Source organism: Nycticebus coucang, chromosome 24 (assembly GCF_027406575.1).
Source record: "Nycticebus coucang isolate mNycCou1 chromosome 24, mNycCou1.pri, whole genome shotgun sequence".
Taxonomy (NCBI): Eukaryota; Metazoa; Chordata; class Mammalia; order Primates; family Lorisidae; genus Nycticebus; species Nycticebus coucang.
Window position 1 is genome coordinate 21,321,464 of NC_069803.1, and position 23,500 is coordinate 21,344,963.

At 41.3% G+C, this 23,500-nt stretch overlaps 1 pseudogene; it reads right to left on the bottom strand.

Annotated features, from left to right (window-relative positions):
• Positions 1-1,698: 1,698 nt before the first annotated feature.
• Positions 1,699-23,500, bottom strand: part of LOC128576303 (single-pass membrane and coiled-coil domain-containing protein 1-like) — a 32,949-nt pseudogene continuing 11,147 nt past the window's right edge.

Here is a 23,500-nt window from a genome sequence, read left to right on the forward strand (position 1 = left end):
ACAAAACTCGTTTGAGATACTTGTTCTGCAAAAACTATTGAATGTTCTCAAATTTTATTATTTAAATTAAGTTCCCCATACTTCCTCTCAAACCTAAAAATAGTGCCAAATTCCTCTACTATTTACAGATCCAACAGATATTTCTTGGGCACAATTCTTAGGGCTGAGGATACTGGGTGGACTGAGTCTATTTACTCATGGAGATAAAATTGTGTCTGCCAATCGAGGGTGCCTCTGGACTTTTCCCATGGAGGTCAAAGTTACATACATGAAGTAGCGGGAGTATGTTCACCTGGCCTCTACCGTCACCCACACTGAAGATGCTACGTGGTTCCAATGAGGGCAAAGCCCAAGCAGTCTGAAATAATCCAAATTTAGGCAGAGCTCAGGATGAAGAAAGCAGAGAGTCCTGTGCCAACCCATTCAAACAAGAGCCAGATTTTCTAAGACAGGAGGAGAAAGGAACAGGGATGTAGACAGTTATAAAATATCGGATATGTTCATGCATCTTACTGTCTGTTTTCTAGAATCTGGTCTTATTATCCCCATTTTATGGATGAGCAAGCCACAACTCACCAAGGGTATTGGCACTTAAAAAAGGAAAAGTAGAGATAGTACTTATCCAACAAGCCTGTTCAGGTTAGGCATTAGATAATTAGGCAGACACCCCATTTCCATGATCAACGGGCAGCACAGATCATGGTTTGGAGGAAGGGTGTGGGTGGGACTTCAGCAAAAGACCTGCTTTCATTCCACAAGCTCCATCCATCTCTTCATCCTACATTCACCAGGCTCTCGGTTACCTTCCCTGCCTCAAAAATCTGTTTTATGTTGTCTTTAATAGAGGACTCATGTCTTATTGATCCCGGCCTGCATGTTGGCTCTCTCAGATAAGAGAGAGAAGAAATCAATTTGGATCCCAGGGTGCGGAGCTGTTTCCAAGTTTACTGGATTATCTCTTTCTCTCACTTTCTTCTTTAAACCATGGAAGGACTTTCCTACATCCTCACTGTGAACAAGGATCACATGGCCACAGTAGCACTTCCTGGGGTAGGCAGCTGTGCTAGTCCAGGAAATGATCGGGTGTGATTCTTCCCAGATCAGATGGCATAGGGAGCTCCCAGCCAACTGCATCGAAGGCAGTCATGTCAGAGGGCAGGAGGTAGTAATCGATGCTGATGAGATACCTTTTGTGTAAATTGTCTTCTGATTTGAATCGAATGCTTTCCCTAAATGTTATGACCTCTATACCCTGGTCTTCCTGCCATGATCAGTTCAGAAGAAATTTTTTTTTTCTTTTTCTTTTTTTTTAGGTGTTTTTCATTGCTTATTTGTTTTATACTAGGTAGTACATTCACATGGTTCAAAATTCAAAATGTGCCAAATGGACTAACAGTGAAAAGACTTTCTCTTATATTTGCCCTGCGGCCTCTTAGTTTTCTTTCCTGTGATGACTAATATGACTTTCTTATGTATCTGTGCAGAAGTTCTTTATGGATATATAAACTAATATGCACCATATACATATTTGTTTTTTTGCCCCCCTTTCCACTTACAAATACATCTTGGAAATAAATATTTAAAGCAACAATACATCTTGGTGATAACGTCATATCATGACACGAAGAGCTTCTTCATTTTTTTACATGGTGATACAGAAATGATCTATTATATCAAATTGTCATAATTTCTTTAACATCACCTCACATGATAAATGACTAGAAGTTGAAATCCCTGGGTTGTTTGTAGGGTGACAGGTATCAACTCTTTCAGGGTTGACTTTTGCTCTTCAGGGGTTCTCACTGCTTTCCCCTTTTCGGTGATCTGAACAGCCCTCAGCAAGCCATGCTGTGAAGCCGGGTTCCTCACCACGTCAGTCATCAGGAACCCGATGTCCCTGATGTACATCTGTATACTTTAGCAGCAGAGTGCCCTGCTTTGTTCCCCCGTGCAATGAAGAAGGTACAGAGTGCTGGGATACCTCCTTCTTGCAGCCCGCACAGACTCCCTCACAACTCCAATGTGCTTGTTCTTGACTAAGCAAGAGGCTAAGGTGGGAAGACCTCTCACCAGGTCTGGCAGCTTTTCTTTTTCTTTCTTTCTTTTTTTTTTTTTTTGTAGAGACAGAGTCTCACTTTATGGCCCTCGGTAGAGTGCCGTGGCCTCACACAGCTCACAGCAACCTCCAACTCCTGGGCTTAAGCGATTCTGTTGCCTCAGCCTCCCGCCACAGGAGGGAGGCGCCCGCCACAACACCCGGCTATTTTTTGGTTGCAGTTCAGCCGGGGCCGGGTTTGAACCCGCCACCCTCGGTATGTGGGGCCAGCGCCTTACCGACTGAGCCACAGGTGCTGCCCCAGGTCTGGCAGCTTTTCAAGCATGTAAGTGTGCAAGCAGTTAAATACTTGAATGGTATAGCTGTATAAAACATTCAATTCCATTGGCGTGAACTTGAGGGCCAGAACTGCTGTCCACATCTCATCTCAGGCTGCTTGGATTGCCAGAGTCTTACTAGGGTGTCCAAATTTTTGTGTCAGATTATCCTTGGTGCTGTCCAGGTCCTTTTTTTTTTTTGTGGTTTTTGGCTGGGGCTGGGTATGAACCCGCCACCTCCGGCATATGGGACCGGCGCCCTACTCCGTGAGCCACAGGCGCCGCCCGGTGTCCAGTTCTTTAACTGTACTTCTAAAGTTTGGAGTCTGTGGTCTACTTCCTGCTTAGGGTCTAGCTCCAATAACCCTTCTTTTTCTAGTGTCAAAGGCAAAATTGGCAGATTCTTCCTTCGTATTTCCCCTTCTTTTTTCTTTAAGAGATGGGTTCTTGCTGTGTTGCCCATGCTGGTCTCAAACTCCTAGGCTCAAGCGATGTTCTCACTTTAGTCTCCTGAGTAGCTGCAACTCTAGGTGCATACCGTGGCACTCAGTGGGTGACAGAACTGTGACAGAAGTGCTGGCTTCACCATCTGGTAAAGTTTTGGAGTCTCATGGGAGGAACCTTCCCCCCAGAAGAAAGTTTTTGAGTTCTCAGTTACAGTTCATCATTGAACTCTGTGCCATGTGTAGACTTACAAGACATGGCCCTGGATCTCAAAGAGTCACATGTCTAACTAGAACTTACTGTCAGGCAAAAGGATAGATCAGTGAGGAATGGAATGGAGAACAGACGAGCTGCACTTGTATGTAACAGATGGTTAGCAAGTGGGGACAATGTGGGAAGAAGTGATATGTCAGGGCCTAGATTGCTTCTCTACCCAATTCAGGATTTCCATCCCCAGGTGCTTTAAATTCAGCTTCACTGCCTGCTACCTATTATTACATACAAGTAGAGTACTACTTAGCCACTTACTGAGTACCTGCCGTGTCTTAGGTGCTGTGTTTGGTGCCATAGACATACCACTTGGTCTAAAGAGATGCTGGATCATTGTCTAAAAGGGTGATCACCAAGTGTGCTACAGTTATTGGTGACCAAGTCTAAGTTCTATAATTGGTGACCATACAGAGTACAATGAGATCACAGACGAGTGACTCTTTCTGTGGGACAAGGGAGATAGGTTAGCAAAGAGAGAAATTGACATTTGACCTTGGTCTTGAAAGATTTATAAGGATTCATAGGTGGAATAAAGCACTCCTAGCAGAGGATCCCAAGCTGAAGGATGGAGGTGGGAAGGCATTTGGTAGGATCAGGGAGCAGGAAATCTTGTGCAGGCGGGGCTTGGGGGGTTGGAAGGCGCTGCCTAGACATAAGGCTGGAAATAGAGCATGGAGCACACACAGCCTCCTCAAAAGTGAGTCTCAGTGGCTTTACTCATGTGAGAGATGGTGAGTCTGGGCCAGGAGGAGGACATTGGAGATAGAGAGAAGTGGACACATTAAACTTGTATCTAGGAGATTAATTGGATCTAGGAGGCATTGTGTTTGCTGCCCACAGCTGCTATGGGTGTTGGCTGCAATGTGCTCATAGTAACTCCTCTTGGACACTGACTCTGAACAGGGACAGACTCATCTAGGAGATTATGTGACTCTCCCCCCGTATCCTATAGCTCATCATCCTGACTGACATGAGGATGTATAAAGCTGCCCTCCTGTCCTCAATGCGGGCTCAGCATCAAGGTGCTGTCTGCTCTCCGAGCTGGCTATGGGCAGGGTGACACAGGTCTCTAGCTGAGGCCACCCCGTCCCCCTGCCTTGTCCTTCTTGCCTCACTCCCCTCCTCCCAAGTGAGCTTCCTCGATAGGCTACTTGAAGAAAGCCCCAGTTCATCCCCCACTGCAGGCTCTGCTTTGGAGCCCAACCCCAGGTAGAATTGGGTGAGAAAGTGGGGTCCAGGCGACGGGATCCCCAGGTTTCTTTTTGAGTAAGTGGCTGGGGGAGCCTCAGAGGAGGGTGAAGTTTGTGAGAGGAGAGAAGGTAGCTTTGCTTCCCAGACAGGCAGCTAGGTATCTGCGGGTCTGCAGAGAGCTCCGGGCATCACTCCCGAAGGTGACTAGGTGACAGCTAGAACTAGGAGGTTGCCTAGAAGGAAACCATAGAGTAAGAAAAACAAAGAGGGCGCAGGATGAACTCTGAGGAGTGAGCATGGTCTCCCGGTGGAAAAGTGGCAGGTGTAGGAAGCTGTGCTCTTTTTCTTCACTATCTCCAGGGAAGCTGCGTCTGTGCATCCTGCCATCACTGTATTAGTGCAGAGGCTTTGGAATTGTGACCCAGACACGCTTGTGTGTGTGTCTACAGACACATAAAGCAAAATGTTCCATGAAATAAAATTATTCTGACATACTAGAATATTTTCTATGTGTTCTATTCTTAGAAAAAAATGCCAATGTATAATCAAATAGGTTATTTTTTTCAGCCTCTGATTTGTCATGACTTATAGTTAAAAAGCATCATTTCAAATGGTAACTTATTAGCTAAAAATAAAAACCAAAACGAAACTCTATTTTGTCATGTTTCCCTACTAGCCAGTGTAAAACATATAACTTTGACTTTTGATCCCTGCCTTAGAAATTAGAACATTTGACTTCTTTATATATAATATATATTTTATTATTTATTTATTTATTTATTTTTTTGAGACAGAGTGTCACCATGTCACCATTGGTAGGGTGCCGTGGTGTCACAGCTCACAACAATCTCAAACTCTTGGGCTTTAGCAATTCTCTTGCCTCAGCTTCCCAAGTAGCTGCGACTACAGGTGGCTGCCACAAAGCCCAGCTATTTTTTTTGTTGCAGTTGTCATTGTTGCTTTAGCTGGCCCAGGCCAGGTTCAAACCTGTCAGCCTTGGTGTATGTGGCCGGCGCCCTACCCACTGAGCACCACCTTTTTTCTATTTTTTTATTATCCCATTTTGTTATTATACTCTAATTTATTCTTCATTATTACTGCTGAATTTATATTTCTGCATTTCACACATACCGTTAAAATTATCTTTGATAGTCTCAATGTAATAGTTACATTAACACAGAGCCAATTTTGTGTATGTGTAACCATATGTTGATGCTTTTACACCTTTGTGTATATATATGCAAAAGACCAGGAAGCTCTATGTTATACATTAATAATAATTATTTGAGACTATTTATGTTTCAGGAGTTTTGACTTTTTCTTTGTGCTTTTCTATCATTTTTGTTTTCTAAACAAAGAATACATGATAATTGTAATCAATAATAAAGTCGTAACATTAAAAGAATCCTTAAAAGTAAGACAATTTGCTGGTAATACTGCATAATTTTATTTTTTCATAATTACATAATTTGTATAATGTATGTGACTTTTTTTGTGGTCACAACTATATTTGGCTTAGTTATTTATTCCATATCTTTACATTTAAAAAGTTTGTTCCCATCTGGAGGTCAGAGCCTCATTTTTATCTAGGTCTTGATGGTTTAGTTCTTAACAGTTTTCATATTTTATTCTTTTACTCATATGTTTTTTTTTTTTGTAGAGACAGAGTCTCACTGTACGGCCCTCAGTAGAGTGCTGTGGCGTTACACGGCTCACAGCAACCTCTAACTCTTGGGCTTACGCGATTCTCTTGTCTCAGCCTCCCAAGTAGCTGGGACTACAGGCGCCCGCCACAACGCCCGGCTATTTTTTTGTTGCAATTTGGCCGGGGCTGGGTTTGAACCCGCCACCCTCGGCATATGGGGCCGGTACCTTACTCACTGAGCCACAGGCGCCGCCCATATGTTTTTTTTTTTTTTTTTTTATGCCTGTGTTGTGAACATTCAGTTCCATCAGCAGAGTCAGAGGCATATAGGAAGGCCTAGGATGATGACTAAAGTAGTGTTTCCCAGAGAGTGACCCCTTAGGCTACCTGCAAATCCACAGGCCTGATTGCAGACCATAGAAATGAAAGTTTCTGGGTGTGGAGCCCAGAAATCTGCATCTTTTATAAGCCCTTTCCCTTTACCCTTCCCCTTTCCCGCAAACCCAGTGATTAATATTTATCTTGAACATTGAAAACCACTCTCCTAAAGAGAACAGAAAGGAAGAGACATTATAGATTTATAAGTGAAAGACCTGCAAGAAAGGCCCAGTTTGGCCCTTGGCTAATGCTAAACACATGAGCCAACTGTGTCACCACTTCAGATGACACTTTTCTCAGCTGTGAAATGATATAGATTAAATGATACATTAGATTCTCTCAGTTCTAAGGCATCGTTTGTCTCCCCTATTTCATTTTCTAGAATGGAAATAATACCTTTGTCCCTGCCCATGTCACAAGCATATGAGGTTATAAAGACCAAATACATTCATGCTTAAGAAATAATTATTATTAAATAAACTATGGTTATTATTGCTAAGATTGCCATTATTTGGAAAGTTTGTTTGCTTTGCATGCATAAACTGTATATTGATTGGCTTCTGGTCTCCCCTTGGTAATCTACATGTTCTCTCCAAAGTGTAATATAATTTTCCTCTGTTCCATTGTGGCAGAAACTAGGCACGTATTCACTAAACCCATTTACTCTCTGTAACTCCCAGGCTTCCTTGTCATTATGAAACCCAACTCCAGCTAATAGAATGTGATGAAATGCTTGGCCCTCTGAAATATCTCCCATGTGGAATTCCCTGTTTTCTCTTCCTCTGTCCGCTAGATGAATTACAGGGCCCAAAATGATCTCGCACCACCCTGTCCCTTATTGCTGGGGGATTTGCATCAGATTTTAATGAACAAGAAATAAACTTTTCTTGCCTAAGGTCACTGAAGTCTTGGGATTTGTCTGTTATATAGCTAGTTTTACCTTAACAAACATAATAGCCATTCCCAATGAGTACAAGAAATATTTACATTCATTTGCATGATGAAAGAATTTCTTTCCTTGCCTAGATGGTGACCAGATGCTGATGTTTCTCAGAACTGTGGTTACTATACATCTGCCCTCAATTACTAATAGTTGTCGTGGTGGGTGAAGTTATCTCACGCAGTCAGCATTCAGTAGTTCAATGCTAGTTCACTCTGTTTTTGACATAGTGAACACCACAGATGAACTCTTGGTCATCCCATATCAATATTGCCTTGCAATTGGTCACAAAGTCCACATGCTAGGAAAAAGGGGAGGACAAAGGAGGATGGGTGCACAATGTGAGGGTATACAGCATACTTTCTGGGGGAAGGGCTGAGCCATAACTTGAACTTTACCTTGGAAATGCATACAAGGTAACCTAATCATGTGTACCCTCATATTAATCTGAAATGAAAAAGACAAATCAACCACATATTAACCTATAAAAAAGTCCGCATGCTGTCACCTTATGTTATAATTTTGTCTGTGCAAGTGAGATATTATTTGAGTTAGAAAACTAACGCCCACGTGAAAGAAAAATACAAATATCTTCTAGTGAGGCAGAGTGGGGAGAAAGAAAGGTGAAAGGAGAGGAGGGCGGGGGATTGGCACGTTCTCACCTAAAGTGCAATATGTTGGCGGATACAGCACACCTCCTGGGTAAAGGGCTCGATTACAACTTGAACTTTACCTTGCAAGTGAAAATAATGTAGCCTAAACATTTGTGCCCTCATATCTACCTGAAATAAACAAACAAAAAACTAAACTGGGACTCATGTGGAATGAGAGACAGAGGATGAAATAATAAAAAAGTACCCTTGAAAGAGACCCTATAAGACTCCTGAGGTGATTGTGCGACTTAATGAACGTGGAAGTTTATGTATTTGTGTGTGTGTCTGAGAGAGATGAGGATAATAGATACAGTTTATTCCCTAGTTGGGAGTTTTCTCTACAAATCATTATAGAAACATTTAAATGCCCCTTGGCCCATGAATAAATGCTTTTCATCATGTATTTATCCTCTCTAGATTCTTTTAATAGAAAGCTGTCATCTCCTAACGAAGGCTCTGCCTAAGTTTGACTGTTAACTTCCCAGTAAGACAACTTCTAGAAAAAGCAACTGCCTTCGCATTTGGTTAAAGTTAAACCTCAGGAATCTCCCTCCTATTTTTCTCTCTTAGCGCGTTTTGTAGCAGCCTATTTATATGGCAAGATGTGGTGTGTCGGGACATTGAGTTCTGAATCCTCTATGGGTTTTGTCAGTGACTAAGCAAGTCCCACACTTCTTTCAGTCCTTCCTTTCTGTGAACTCTCAGAACAGTGGTTTTTGCCTTTCCCTATTATTTTTGTAGAGGTTTCTCATCAGAAAGGTGCTACGTGGGCTTGGGTTTAAAGTTCCTGCTTTTCCATCCCCACATTGATGAGCTGTCCCCGGTGCTGAAAGGTTGACAGGCTAATTCTTAGTCTCAGCCGTTCTCTGTACATCATGTACTTTGGAAGGTGGCCGCGGGGGCAGGTTGTTCTGCGGCCAGTTGCACAGTTGAGAATCTACACTCCTGCCTGTGTTGTGGAAAACCCATTGCTTTTCTTTTTTTTTTTTTTTAACTTTTTTATTAAATCATAACTGTATACAATGATATGATTATGGGGCATCATACACTCACTTCATAAACCATTTGACACATTTTTATCACAGTGGTTAACATAGCCTTTCTGGCGTTATCTCAGTTACTGTGCCAAAACATTTATATTCTACATTTACCAAGTTTTGCAAATACCCCTGTCCCATTGCTTTTCTTGTTCTTCAGCTGATAGAGGAGCTCATTTGAAAGGCGAGAGTGAAGACCTACACTTGTTGGGAGCAGTTTTAAATTTTGTGCTTCTATTCCTGGTATCCTGGCACTCAAGTCACTAAAACGAAGGTCTTAAATTCTAATGCAATAGCATAAAAGACAATTGACACATTTTCAAGAAAAATGTAAATGCCTCCAAAAACATGCTTATACAGCTGTGTATCTCTAGTCTCAGCTAGCTGAGCTACTAAAAATTATAACTCCAAGCTCTACTTATTTACTAAGATCAAGATCCACCTCTTCATTAGACTGAGGGTCAGGAATGTTTTAATCACACATAGGGGCCTACTGCCTCTAAGGGCATCTGGGATCCTTATTGGCCTGACCCTGATATGTAGATAAAAATGTGGAAGAAGATAACATAGGGAAAGAGAGTGAGGTGGAATGGGAGCCAGAGTGAGGTTTGGAATTTGTTCATTGCCTTCTCCTAATAAAAAACTCTATTTTTAATAAGCTATATATGGAACCCCCTTATTACCCATCTGGCCATTTTGCTGGCTAAGGCCTCTGAATAAGTGTGTGTGTGTGTATACATGTGCACCCACCCAAGATTTACATGCTTGGAAGGGTGAGAGAAATAGCCTGATTAATGGTACAATTTGGGAAATGTTTTTGGCCCCCCTAATGAACTTAACCCAGTCCCAATCGTACTTGAAGTGTGGATTTTATGCTGAAGTTTATGCCGAGAGGAAGTAGTTCAATGGCTCTTCATTAATGGCGATAAGTTGGGGGTAGGGGAGATGGTGGTCCAGAGCATAGGCTGAGGGAAATAGGGATGGAGTGCCCAGGAAAGAGTCTGAGTAACTGGACATGACAGTGGGGAGATTTCCTGTAGCCTGGAGAGCTACTCAATCTGTTAGGAATATATTAACTGGCCAGCAGGATCAAGTTGAAGAGAATTGAAAGCAGGAAGCCTCCTTTAGGGCCTGTGGATGAAGAAGGTAGTATGTTACTTTGCCCCTCGTTTTTGTTAGAAGGCACAGCAGCCAGCAAAGGACTGGGAAATGTTTCATTCGTCAGGGTAGGGCTAGAGGAAAAGGTATCATTATCAAATACAGTCTCTTGAATTCCCATACATTTTGCAGTTTTCCTGTAGCTGTTTTATCTCATAATTGACACGGCTATCCTGAGAGACTGGCAGGCCTTATGTAATAATAGATAAGAAAACTGGGGCTTGTAAGAATTAAGTGACTTCCCCCAAATCATGCTGCTCGTAAATATGAATCTGAAACTTGGAGAATGAACATTTGACTTCAAAATCCACATTAATCCATGCTCTCTTTGTTACATTGTACTTACTTCCACTAAAGTTTAGTACCACCTTAAAACTGACCCAGAAATTATACATTTTAGAGTTTCCCTATCCTTCTGATTTCATCCCCAACCATAAACCAAGTAATAATATTCAACTATATGAAGCATTTACCATGTACGAGGCCTTGTAGTAAATTCCACAAACAAATGCCAAGGGTGTTATTCCATTTAACTCTTACAACAATTCTTTGCAATAGACACTATCATCCCCATTTTGCAATGAGGAAATTAGACTAGGTTTAGGGACCAGTAAAAATGATAGCAACACTTGCTGAGTACTTGAGCACAAGAGATACAGCTCAAAGCCTATTGCCAGAGGTCACTTAATGTAGAGAGTCCATAAATGGGACATTTGGGTTTGCCTAAGGGAGTCCTTGTTTTCTCTTATTGTTCCAGCAGAGTTATCAATAGTGCTCTTTTCCCTCTCAAAAGTGTCCTTGTTCAAAGGATAAAAGTATTTGGACACTCTACCTCTGAGGCAGGTAACATTTTTATTTCTCTTTTATGAATGAATAAATGAGGTCGGTTCTTTAGGGATAAATAACAACCACGCTGAGACTCAAACCCAAGTGATCTAGTTGATTTTCCTTGTAACTCTCATATTCTTAATTATTTCCTGTTTGCTTTTCATTCGCTGTCACTTTGGTACAACAGCCAATCCCTATACTGAAGTTTTCTTCCTAGACTTTTCCCATAGATAGTGGCCTTCATCCTGAGGTGTGATTTATTTTTTCTTCCAAACAAACATACACTTTAAGTTTCATTTCTTCAGAAGCTTCCCAAAGAATAGAAGATAATCAAAAAAGAGGTATGTAAAAAAACATTTTTTCCTGGGCATTTTACATGTATTATTTTACTTAATTTAATGCTTGAAACTTCTCTGTGGGTTACATATCTGTCTTACCCAAGTGAGAAAACAGGATCAGGGAGCTTAAATTACTAAGTTCAAGTCCTCAGAGTTAGGGAGTGGAGTTGCTAGAATTTGACTCATTTCTGCCTTATTCCAAATCGTAGCTACTTTCATTGTGGGCACCACCCTCAACAACAAAATATTCTCCAAGGTCCTGTCACAGCTGCTAGACTGTAACTCTTCCATCTTAATAATGAAATTCTATCCAATTTGGAGCTCATGGTATCCTTCTGAGGTTTGGAGGATAACTTATTTGCTTTTAAGATGGGGGACTCCAATGCCTTTATGCTGTGATAATTTTAGACATCATGACCCCTCAATAGGGCTGAAGGCCATTCCCAGTATGATAAAATCCAGTCCCTGAGCTAGGTGCAGAGATTAAAGACAGGTTTACATATGGGTGGTGAACCAAGGAGGGTCTCTCTTTCACTCTATTATTTTTTTCAAGTCCCAATTCACACCTTTGGGCTGAGTTGCTTCCTACACTAAGCTGCATGCAGGCCCTGAGCACCACATACAATGTCCTCCAGGCCCACTGATGATTAACAAGGGGTGACGTGTCAGCCATTTCATACTCCATTAAGGAAGGATGAAACAGGCCAAGCTTGCAAATGATGATAGTCATGAGGTTCTGGTTACCCATTCTGCCTTTCTCTTCCCATGTGCTGGCTCTCTGAGAGTCTCACCAGTGAATCCAAGCAGATTCTGACATCCTGGACATGCTTAAACCACTAGGAGAGGGCCACTGTATGGAGAGCTGGGGCGAAGCCATCTCCCTTGTGAACCCAAGGGACTGGGTGGCTGCTCTGATTCCTCCTTTGGGAAGGGAGGCTCAGACTTCCTCTCTCTCTATTCCTTAATGAGACAGCCGTGTGACAGGAGTGATCTGTGTGTGGATTGCTGGAGCATAAAAGATACCAAGTGGGTGGTTTGAGAGGAAAATTAAAGGTTTTTTTTTTTTCTTTGTGCTCTGGCAGCTAATAGAATCAGAAAGAGAAATGGAACTTACCCAATGTTGAAAGAATAGGGAAAAAATACCCAGATTATTTTTTTTGTAAAAAATGAGAGCAGCTCAATGAAATGTCAAAATATCTTTTCATTCAGGTTAAACAAAGGGAAAGGATAATGTGGTTTCAGTTGCGTGTGTTGGCCAAAACCTTGAAGCTGTGTTCATCTTTTCTATAATTTTATAGTAATTTTGCCATTGAAATTGACTCCCATCTGTGTGAGATTTTAACATGAGTCAAGACTGAATGTGAAAATACGCTTCTGGAGCACAGCACAGTCTTGGGATGTACGGAGCTCTGTCCATGTGGGTCTTGATAATGCGTCCAAAGGGTATGATATGTCAGGGAGCCAACAGAGGTTGCTTTTCACAGCAACGACACTTAGCAAATGTGTGAATTATTCCTTTGGCTCACCGCAACACAGCCTGAGGAAAAATAATTGCAGAAATTAGGCCACAAGTTCTACATCTGGAAAGTTCGTGAGCTTTCAGCAATTAAACAATTTATGAAAGAGTTCCATCTGAAAGCGTGAATTGAAGCTGTTCCTACTTATTTCCTTATTGTGGCTCTTTTTTCTTTTCTTTTTTGACCCTGACCATAGACAAAATTTCATTTGTTAACCCATTTGCTGTCCTAGGCGTCTCCCTCTTTGGTTCCCTTCTTCTTGAACTTGTAACCTTTTTCTTGACTTTTCCTGCTATGTCTTCTGGACCCCTGCTGTATTATGAATACATTTTAAAATATCTTTGATCTCTCCTAAAATAAAATCAGGCATGTTCCCTGATGATACTTCGTTCTTTCAGGAAGAACTTGTTCATCCTCTTCAGACCTCAGTGATGAAGTAGGAGGCACTGTTAGCCTTCCAATCACTTATTTCTACTTTTGCCAAGGTTTATTCCTGCACCTACTTGCTAAATTTTCTCCAGAGAGATATGCTTTCAGCCACCATCTGCCCCAGTTTTTCTCACTACTTCACTCCACCAACCAACCTTTGGGGCTAATCCCTCACTTTCTCCAAGTGGGGGAGCACCTGTCTTGGTCTCCTCTTCAATCCTTCTGCTTTTCTGAATGGCTGCAATGCCTGTCAGTGTTGGTAATTTCATGACTGTCTCAATTCAGTAATTGATGATCACAGCCCCTTTTCCAGGCTGCCACTCCAACATTCCACTCTCTATCAAGGCTTCCTTCCCTGCCCTTCTCTCAAGCCTTCAATCTGTTGAGTTTATCATATCACCTGGACCAGGATCCCCTGAGCTCTAGAAGTCTGGCAGAGAACTTTTTGATCTCCTCCCAAATCGTCAAATCCTCCTCTCTATTCTTCCTTTATGATCTCTCATTTGAACCTGCAGTCTCGCCTTCTATAAAGAAAAAGTCTTCTTTGTTTTCTATATTGTATCTCACGCATTCTTCTAACGCTCTTCTGTCCCATCAGGAGGCCTGGATATCTCTTTTTCTCATTGTACAAAGGGATATTTCCTGAGTCATTTTTTTTCTTTTTAGCTTTTCTTACTTTTTAGTCTTTATATTCCCTGAGAAATATCATTTATTCTCATTACTGTAACTTTCCCCTTGAAGGATCTTTCTTTTCGGGCTCCCGTCCAACCGACCCACAGCCTGTGATACAGCCCTAAGTGGCTCAGTACATGTTGAATTTCTTGAACTCCAAAACTACTTCTCTTCCAGCATATGTTCTCCTGATGAAAGGTCACAGTATCAACTCAGTCATTCAAGCTTGGAAACCGAACATCTTTCTCATTTTCTCGCCTCATCCGTTTGAACTGATGAATGAGTCACTGAGTTGTGAAAATTCGAGTGTTTTTCAAGTCTGTTCTCTCCCCTTTGTCTGCACTGCTAACACTGTAGCTTGAGCCCTTGACATCTTCTCCCTAGATATTGTCATAGATTTCTAACTGGGTTTCAGTCTATACCGTCTACTGTCACCAGAATCACTTTCCTGAAGCATAGATTTATGAATTTTCCCTGATCAAGACATTTCGGTGTCCCTTCCTCCATGACTATGAAGTCAATTGAAGTCAAGTTGTAGAACGTGTATATTGAGATAGCTCTTGATACTTTACGATGTGATGCCTGCCGACTTTTCCAGCTTCATTCTTCTCTACCACACTTTATACCAAACCACCTGTTGTTACTGACACACGGCAGGGAGCTGTACATGCACCCACACATTTGCATGTGCAGCACTTTTTGTTCTGAAATAATCTTTCCCTTTTGCCATACCAGCAAAGCCCTACTCGTCACTCAAAACTCAAGTATAACCTCAATTGCCAACTTATCTCTTTTTTAAATTGTCACCTCAATAGATGCCAAAAGAGCATTTAATGAATTTCTTTCTTTTTTATTGTTTGGGATTCATTGAGAGTACAAGGAATGAGCTTACAGGGATTGCATTTGTTAGGTAAAGTCCCTTTTATAATTGTGTTCTGTCCTCAAGAGGTGTGCCATACACCATGATCCCCACCCTCTCCTTGCTCCCCTCTCCCCATTCCCTTTTTCCTCTGCCCCCCACCTTGAACTGATTTGAGTTTTTCTCTTAGGAAGATATGTATTAGATCAGGGGTCCTCAAACTGCGGCCCGTGGGCCACATGAGGCGGTGTGAATTGTATTTGTTCCCACTTTGTTTTTTACTTCAAAATAAGATATGTGCAGTGTGCATAGGAATTTGTTCATAGCTTTTTTTTTAAACTATAGTCCGGCCCTCCAACGATCTGAGGGACAGTGAATTGGACCCCTGTTTAAAAAGTTTGAGGACTGTATTAGATCATCGACTGCCCTCATATTAGAATTGAGTATATTGGATTCTTGCTTCTCCATTCTTGCGATGCTTTACTACAAAGAATGTGTTCCAATTCAATCCAGGTTAATACAAAAGATATAAAGTCTCCATCTTTTTCAGCGGCTGAATAGTATTCCATGGTGTACATATACCATAGCTTGTTGATCCCTTCCTGGGTTGGTGGGCATTTAGGTTGTTTCCACAGTTTGGAGATTGTAAATTGAGCTGTGATAAACAGTCAGCATCATCTATCACGATTCTCCCTTTCTTGATCTCCACATCTCTACCTAGAGCGCAATTTCTCTACTTCCTCATGTGTGTGTCATGGTCTACCGGGTTTGTGCTGTTCCCTTCACTCTTACTATATTTTGTTTTTTTCATCTGGCTAAACTCCTACTCAAGCTTTAGTCTTGGCTTAGATGCTATTTACCTTGAGAAGTGTTTCTGTCCTCTACCCCCAGGATCAATTAAATCCTCTTGTTTCATGGTTCCATTATAACCCATATTTCCTTTGGATACTACAACACTTACAGTCACCCTTTTAATATTTAGAGGATAGAGACCTTGTCTGTATTGAAACTATTGCTACCTCATTACAATTCAGCACATTTCTGGGTACATACACATCTTAGACGCTCAGTAAATATTTGCTGTATTTTGGTGGACTTAAACTTATCAGTGATGCCTGCATAGCACTGACCACACTTTCTTTTCACCTCTCTTCCCAACTGTACTTTCATACACCTGTGTACTTAGTATACATGCCGTGTCTGAATTCCCCTTAATAATTGAGATTCCTGGCACAGTTTCCAGTTGTGGGTCTTGGAACCCAGGTTGGGGTCTTTGAACCTAGTTAGGGGCCATGTTGACTCATTTGCAAGTTATGGAACCAGAAAGTTCAGAATGACTGAGCTGGACATCAGATTGGAATAAGATAACATCTCATCTTAATCATCAGTCTGAAGATAAAAGGGCAGTCAGAGGGGTGGGCATGAGAGACATGAAAGCTGACCAAGGAAAGTGGGGCTGCTGTGTTTCCTCCTGGCTTGGAGTAGAGCCGCAGGTGCTCTTGTAAGACACATGCAAACCTTTTCAAAGGTGCTAAGGAGGTTCATGAACTCAGTAATTTTGTTGTTGAAGTGGCAGTGGTGATTGTGGTTGATTTGTCTTCATCTGCTGACTTCCTCTTCTAGACTTTCAATCTTGTGAACAAGGAGGTTTATTTTAATCAGTTTTGCACTGCAAGCCCTCACTACCTTGTGCCTTTAGCAAACACTTGTGGAAGAAACACACGTGTAGTTATTCTTCTCATCTAAAAGCTGAATATTTTCGGCTTTATTTACAAATGAAAGCTTATTCCTCCTGCCTTGATTAGAAAGGTTTGTGTAAGAATGTGCTAAACTTGACATAAAATTTAAGCTTTATAAGATTCGATTCAGGAAATCCAAACACAACCTGAGTCTATTAGTGGCTTGTAATCAAGAAATAACCTGCTAGTTGAAAAAAAAAAACTCAATAGCTTTGAAAAGTGAAGCATAAACAGGCAAACTTCTGTGTGTGTTTTCTTGCTGTGGCTATTAGCCCCCAAATAAGCCAGTTAAATAGTTAAATATACAGCTGAATGAATTGCTAGAACTTCAAGTGGAAGTCATCCCACATGGAAATTATTCCTACAGACAGTGGTGCATCATCATAGCCAAAGGATATAATGTGTAATGAAGCTGGTTTGCCTGATGGAGGAAGGCTACTGATATAAATTCATTCCTCTTCTGTGTCATCTAATTGATTTCCCTTGAGAGTGTAGTGGCAATAATGGACCATGTTGTTTGCAGAGAATTTAAAAACAATGTGTAGTAATAACATAGACTAAAAGTTGGTCGACATTTTTCTACCCAATGTCAGAGACAAAATACCCTTCCTTCCAATAATGCAGAATGATCTGCATTCTGAATAATGGTTGCAGTGACTGTTGAGTTTTAATGGTATGTGTGAGCTTCAAAGTTGCAAATTTTTTATTACTTATCTCTTAACAAACACTGTAGTGCATATGAAGGTTAATCTGTAGGACTCCTAGCATATAGCTGGCCCCTGACACGAGGGCTGGGTCCACCTGTTTATTTCCAGAGTGAGTGTGAAACAGTTATGAACCATTCACGCTTGCTCTGGTACATGGTCAGCAGAAGGACGTAATTTTGTATCTGAACAGTGGATAAGAAATCAATAAGGACAGCACAGTGATTGTAAAGAGAAAGAAACACAGAAACGAGCCACCTTGATTCGGTCATTCTATAAAATCCCTTGGAATTTTTGTAGTCATAATTTAAAATAGTAAAAACAGAATGGGAACTGGCAGATTTTTTTATTTGGTTAAGTCTAATCTTTTTTTCATACATAAAAGTTGATTTATATGATTTCACAGTAATTACTGAAATAACTTTGTTGTGCAGAGGAGAAGGCATTAAAACTGCTTCTGCTTTAGGTGTCAAATATGTCCGTTCCCCATTTCCCTCACCCTTGTCCTCCTCCTCCCTTCCTGGCATTATGATTGGTCCTGGACACACATGCTCTCATCTTTACTTCCAGCATTACTCAGAAAGGTCAGGGTCTGGTTTGACAACTCTGCCTCCAGTTGTTCAAGGCCATCTTTCTTCTGATTCTATATTTCCACCAGAAGGCTATTCCCTCATGATTTCTCAGTGGAGCACTTTTGCTCTATATATTTGGACTGGTTTCTTTTGCATTTCTCCCATGCGCTGTACTAATCCTCTTACATTTTCCCTTGTGCGTACTCTGTCTGCCAGGAATGTATCTCACCTCCCCTTCCTCTTACCAAATCATTCACACATCCTCCAAGAAGCCCTTCCTCACTGCTTCATTTCCTAAATCTCTCTGTTCTCTCACCTCCCATAGTGTTTGGTGTCTCCATTGCTCTTGTGTCTATTGATTATTAGTTAAAAAAACTAACTCTGGTAAAAGAGACTTCATATAAAATTTACTATTAACCATTTTTAAGTGCATAGTTCAGTGGCTTAAAGCCACTTCATTCATATTGTTTGGTACACGTCACCACCATCCTTTTCCAGAACTCTTCTCATCTAGCAAAACTCTGTACCCTTTAAACAATAACTCCACATGCCTCCCTGCCCCAGTCCCTGGTAGCTAACATTTGACCATATATGCAAGGATTTATTTGGGGGATCTCTATTCTACCTTTTGGGTTTATATTCTGTCTTTATGTCAGTACAACAATGTTTTGATTACTGTAACTTTGTAGTAAGTTTTAAAATCAGAAAGTATGATACATTCAATTTTGTTCTTTTTTAAAGTTTTTTTTTGACTATTTGATATTTCTTGAGATTCTACATACATTTTAGAATAGTTTTTTTATTTCTGCAAAAAATATGATTGGGATTTTGATGGGGATTGCATTGAATCTGTAGATCACGTTGAGTATATTGACTATCTCCATTGTTCCAGTCCATAAACATGGGATGGCCTTCCATTTATTGCTATCTCCTTTGATCTTTTAGTAATCTCGTGTTGTTTTCATAGTTCAGGTCTTTTATATCCTTGGTAAAGTTTATTCCTAAGTATTTTTTGATATAATAAATGGAATTGTTTTCTTAATTTCTTCTTCAGATTGTTCATTGTTAGTGTATAGAAATGTAACCAATTTTTGTATGTTGATTTTTTTTTTATCCTGCAACTTTACTGAATTTATTTAGTAGTTCTAACAGGTTTTGGTTGTTTTTGCTGAATCTTTAGAGTTTTGACAAGGTAAGTTTATGTCTCCTGTAAAAAAATATAATTTTATCTCTTCTTTCCAATTTTGATGTCTTTTATTTTATTTTCTCCCATAATTGCTAGGGGTAGAACATCCAGTATCATGTTGAATAGAAGTGTGCGCAAAAGAAGTGCAAAAGAAGGTGTGTTTCTGTCATTTCTGATCTTAGTATTTTACCATTGAGTATGATGTTAGCTCTTTTTTTATTATTATTAAATCATAGCTGTGTACATTAATGCAATCATGGGGAAGCATACACTGCTTTTATACACAGTTTGACAAATTTTCATCACACTGGTTGACAAAGGCATTTTCTTAGTTATTGTGTTAAGACAATTATATTCTACATTTACTAAGTTTTACATGTGCCCTTGTAAGATGCACTGCAGGTGTAATCCCACCAATCACCGTCCCTCTGCCCATGATCCCCCCTCCCTCCCCTCCCTTTCCCCTTCCCTATATTCTTAGGTTATAACTGGGTTATAGCTTTCATACAAAAGCCATAAATCAGTTTCATAGCAGGGCTGAGTACATTGGATACTTTTTCTTCCATTCTTGAGATACTTTACTAAGAACAACATGTTCCAGCTCCATCCATGTAAACATGAAAGAGGTAAAGTCTCCATCTTTCTTTAAGGCTGCATAATATTCCATGGTGTACATGTACCACAATTTATTAATCCATTCATGGATCGATGGGCACTTGGGCTTTTTCCATGACTTAGCAATTATGAATTGGGCTGCAATAAACATTCTGGTACAAATATCTTTGTTACAATGTGATTTTTGGTCTTCTGCGTATATACCTAGTAGAGGAATTATAGGATTGAATGGCAGGTCTATTTTTAGATCTATAAGTGTTCTCCAAACATCTTTCCAAAAGGAACGTATTAGTTTGCATTCCCACCAGCAGTGTAGAAGTGTTCCCTTTTCTCCACATCCATGCCAACATCTCTGGTTTTGGGATTTTGTGATATGGGCTAATCTTACTGGGATTAGATGGTAACTCAAGGTAGTTTTGATTTGCATTTCTCTGATGATTAAAGATGATGAGCATTTTTTTCATATGTCTGTAGGCCGTGTGCCTGTCTTCTTCAGAGAAGTTCCTCTTCAAGTCACTTGCCCAGTCTGCAATGGGATCACTTGTTCTTTTCTTACTTATACGTTTGAGTTCTCTGTGGATTCTGGTTATTAAACCTTTATCGGAGACATAAGCTGCAAATATCTTCTCCCATTCTGAGGGCTGTCTTCTTGCTTTACTTACTATGTTCTTGGCTGTGCAGAAGCTTTTTAGTTTGATCAGGTCCCAGTAGTGTATTTTTGAAGCTGCTTCAATTGCCTGGGGGGTCCTCCTCATAAAATGCTCGCCCAGACCAATTTCTTCAAGGGTTTTCCCTGCACTCTCTTCTAGTATTTTTATAGTTTCGTGTTTTAAGTTTAAATCTTTAATCCAGTGAGAGTCTATCTTAGTTAATGGTGATAGGTGTGGGTCCAGTTTTAGTCTTCTACAGGTTGCCAGCCAGTTCACCCAGCACCATTTGTTAAATAGGGAATCTTTTCCCCACTGAATGTTTTTAATTGGCTTGTCAAAGATTAAATAACGGTAAAAGGCTGGAATCATCTCTTGGTTCTCTATTCTGTTCCAGACATCTACTTCTCTGTTTTTGTGCCAGTACCATGCTGTTTTGATCACTATCAATTTATAGTATAGTCTGAGGTCTGGTAGCATGATTCCTCCTGCTTTGTTTTTATTTCTGAGTAATTTCTTGGCTATTTGAGATTTTTCTGATTCCAAATAAAATGAAGTATTATTTTTTCTTTTTTTTAATTAAATCATAGCTGTGTACATTAACGTGATCATGGGGCACCATACTCTGGTTTTATAGGCCGTTTGACACATTTTCATCACACTGGTTAACATAGCCTTCCTGGCATTTTCTTAGTTATTGTGTTAAGACATTTACATTCTACATTTACTAAGTTTCACATATACCCTTGTAAGATGCACCACAGGTGTAATCCCACCAATCACCCTCCCTCTGCCCACCTCCTCCCTCAGTCCCCTCCATTTCCCCCTTCCCCCATTCTTAGGTTATAACAATTGGAAGAGGAAAACCAAACCTTCCTACAGCCACACACCCAGGGCACCACTTGAATAGTCCTTAGGCGATTGGCTCAGTTCAAAAGGTCTAAATCAATTGTCTCAGTTAGCACCTGTCTCAGGTGGAAGAGTTTCAAAGGTCTCTGGCAACTGGATCACAGGTGTCTGGTGACAACTCAGATATGACTTGCTCCAGTGCTCCGTGAAGTCAGGAGGACCCACCCAGCAAATAGATTAGTCTGGGAAGTTTGATGCCTCTTTCCCCACCTTGTACCTCTGTCACACCCAGTCACTGATAGCCGTGCAGGGCTGTGACCCAGTTGTCTCCAGTGAGTGGATACTTCAGAGGTTTGCACCTGCTTGAATCACAAGGAAATCTGTATCTGTTCAGCCAGGCCCCTGCTCTCTGCCTCTATCCAGTAGGGGGCGGTGAGGCCTGACAACCTCGGACACTTGACGGAGGCTGGGGGGTGTTCAGTCAGTTCCAGCCCCACCTCTGATTGATGTTACCGGCAGAATAGAACAACTTTGTGGGAGTTTGTTTCTGTCCCTGCTAAATTCCTCTGTAGAAGAGGAGCTGATTTGAGTTCCAAGAAACTGTGCCTCAGGCCCTGTCTTTACTCCTACAGGTTTGTATTCATAACCTGGTCAGCTCTAGCCTCCTGCCTTCCTTTGTCTATAGGCTGATGATCCCCTGAGGGCCGGGTGCATCTTAGGCTCAGTAAAGCAGTCCTCTGTGTCAGCCCCACCCTGGGAATTTCCCGGCTCTGTGCATGCATTTTCTAGTCCCCACACTCTACCCAGGCCGATACCACTTCAGGCAAACCCTTTACTCACAGAGCCTGTGTTTCAGTCCCAGGTCTGTTCCACAGTGGTTGCCATCTGAAAAGATGCCCAGCCTCCTCTGGTTGTCCAGGGAGACGGGGGTGTTGCTTCAGGTTATCCGGGGGTGGGCCTTATTGTTGTCAAAATCAGTTGCTGCTCTGCACCTCAGGGCACTGCCATTCAGGCGTGATTCCCTCTCAGCCGACTGTCGACTCCTCACTCCCATGCTTCAGAATCAGTACTGACCAGTTGCAGTCCAGGCCCTATCCACACCCCTTGAGAAATCACCCAGGAATCTGGACTCCTGGGGGACAGGGTTCCAGACCTCAGAATGAGAGTGGAGGGGAGTGCTGGGGGCTCAGAATTGCAGGTCGAAACACCAAACTCATTGAGACCAAATGAGCAAATATACAGATAAAAAGGCTACCAGACACACAAGCCCATAGATGCACAAACAGTCAGACACACATAGACACACAACAACGACAACAACAACAAAAAACAACTACAATAAAAATAATGATAATCATAAAATAATTGAAAAAAATGGTAAAAATCGTACAAACAAAATGAATAAACCAAAAAAAAACCCTCTATAAATCTGATGTAAGCACTCTCAGAAACCATAAGGAGGGAAGAAGAGGAAGAGAGAAGGAAGAGATAAAAAAAAAGTGGTGTTCATAAAAATGTTAAAAAAGAAGAAAGAAAAAATTAAAAATAGAAAAAATAAAAATAAAGTATATATATAAAAAATAATAAAAATTAACAATAGCTCCTCCAAGAAAATAGTGAGGAAAGAAAAAAAAAAGGCAGCAACCACAAAAGTATTATTCTTGTATATATGTAGAAATATACATCTATATGTATGATATGGGGATTGACTTTCGTAGGAATATATTTATAATGCAATATACTTTCTCGACATCAGGTGGCGCTGTGAGTGGTTCCCAGACTTAGACCTGATTCATAGTTTATACTGTTACCATGGTAACCACCCTACCTGGCCAGTTGCCATTTTGGAGTTTCTGTAAAAGTTTATTATCTAATCGTAGCGTAACCTCAGCTGCTCTGTTCCAGACAGCACTCCTATCCAACCTCCCAACTCAGTGCAAGAGTCCACGCTTCACAAATCTTTCCACTCTGCTCCCACATTCTCCTGCAGACTGACTACTGCAATCAGCTGTGGGGGAGGGTGCTGTCTGCTTAGGGCTTTAGCTGCTGCTGGCTCCCACGGCTGCTGGCCCTGCAGCTGCAGAGCACGGAAACCTTATCCTCAGTTTTTGTGGCTCAGAGTCTCACTTTTGAATTTGGACTTTAGAGTCCAGCCACCTGCCAGTTCGTGGCACAGCCTGAACTGCCAGCCCACTCCAATATTCCCCACCAGGAATGGTCGGGTCTATTTAATCACTCCTGTTGTTCTGGGGGCAGGGGAAGGTGTCCGCCATTTCGGATAATTCAAAATGTCTGTTTCCCAGGTGGGATCCCTTCCTTCAATTTTCTATTGGGTTGCTTAGCACCGTGTGGTTCTGACTGGCTCCCCTTTCGGGTGCCACACTCAGCTCAGGGTTTTGCTAGGAGTTGCAGGCTGCTGTTCTCTGTGAGGCATGGCCAAGCAGGGAAAATCTCTA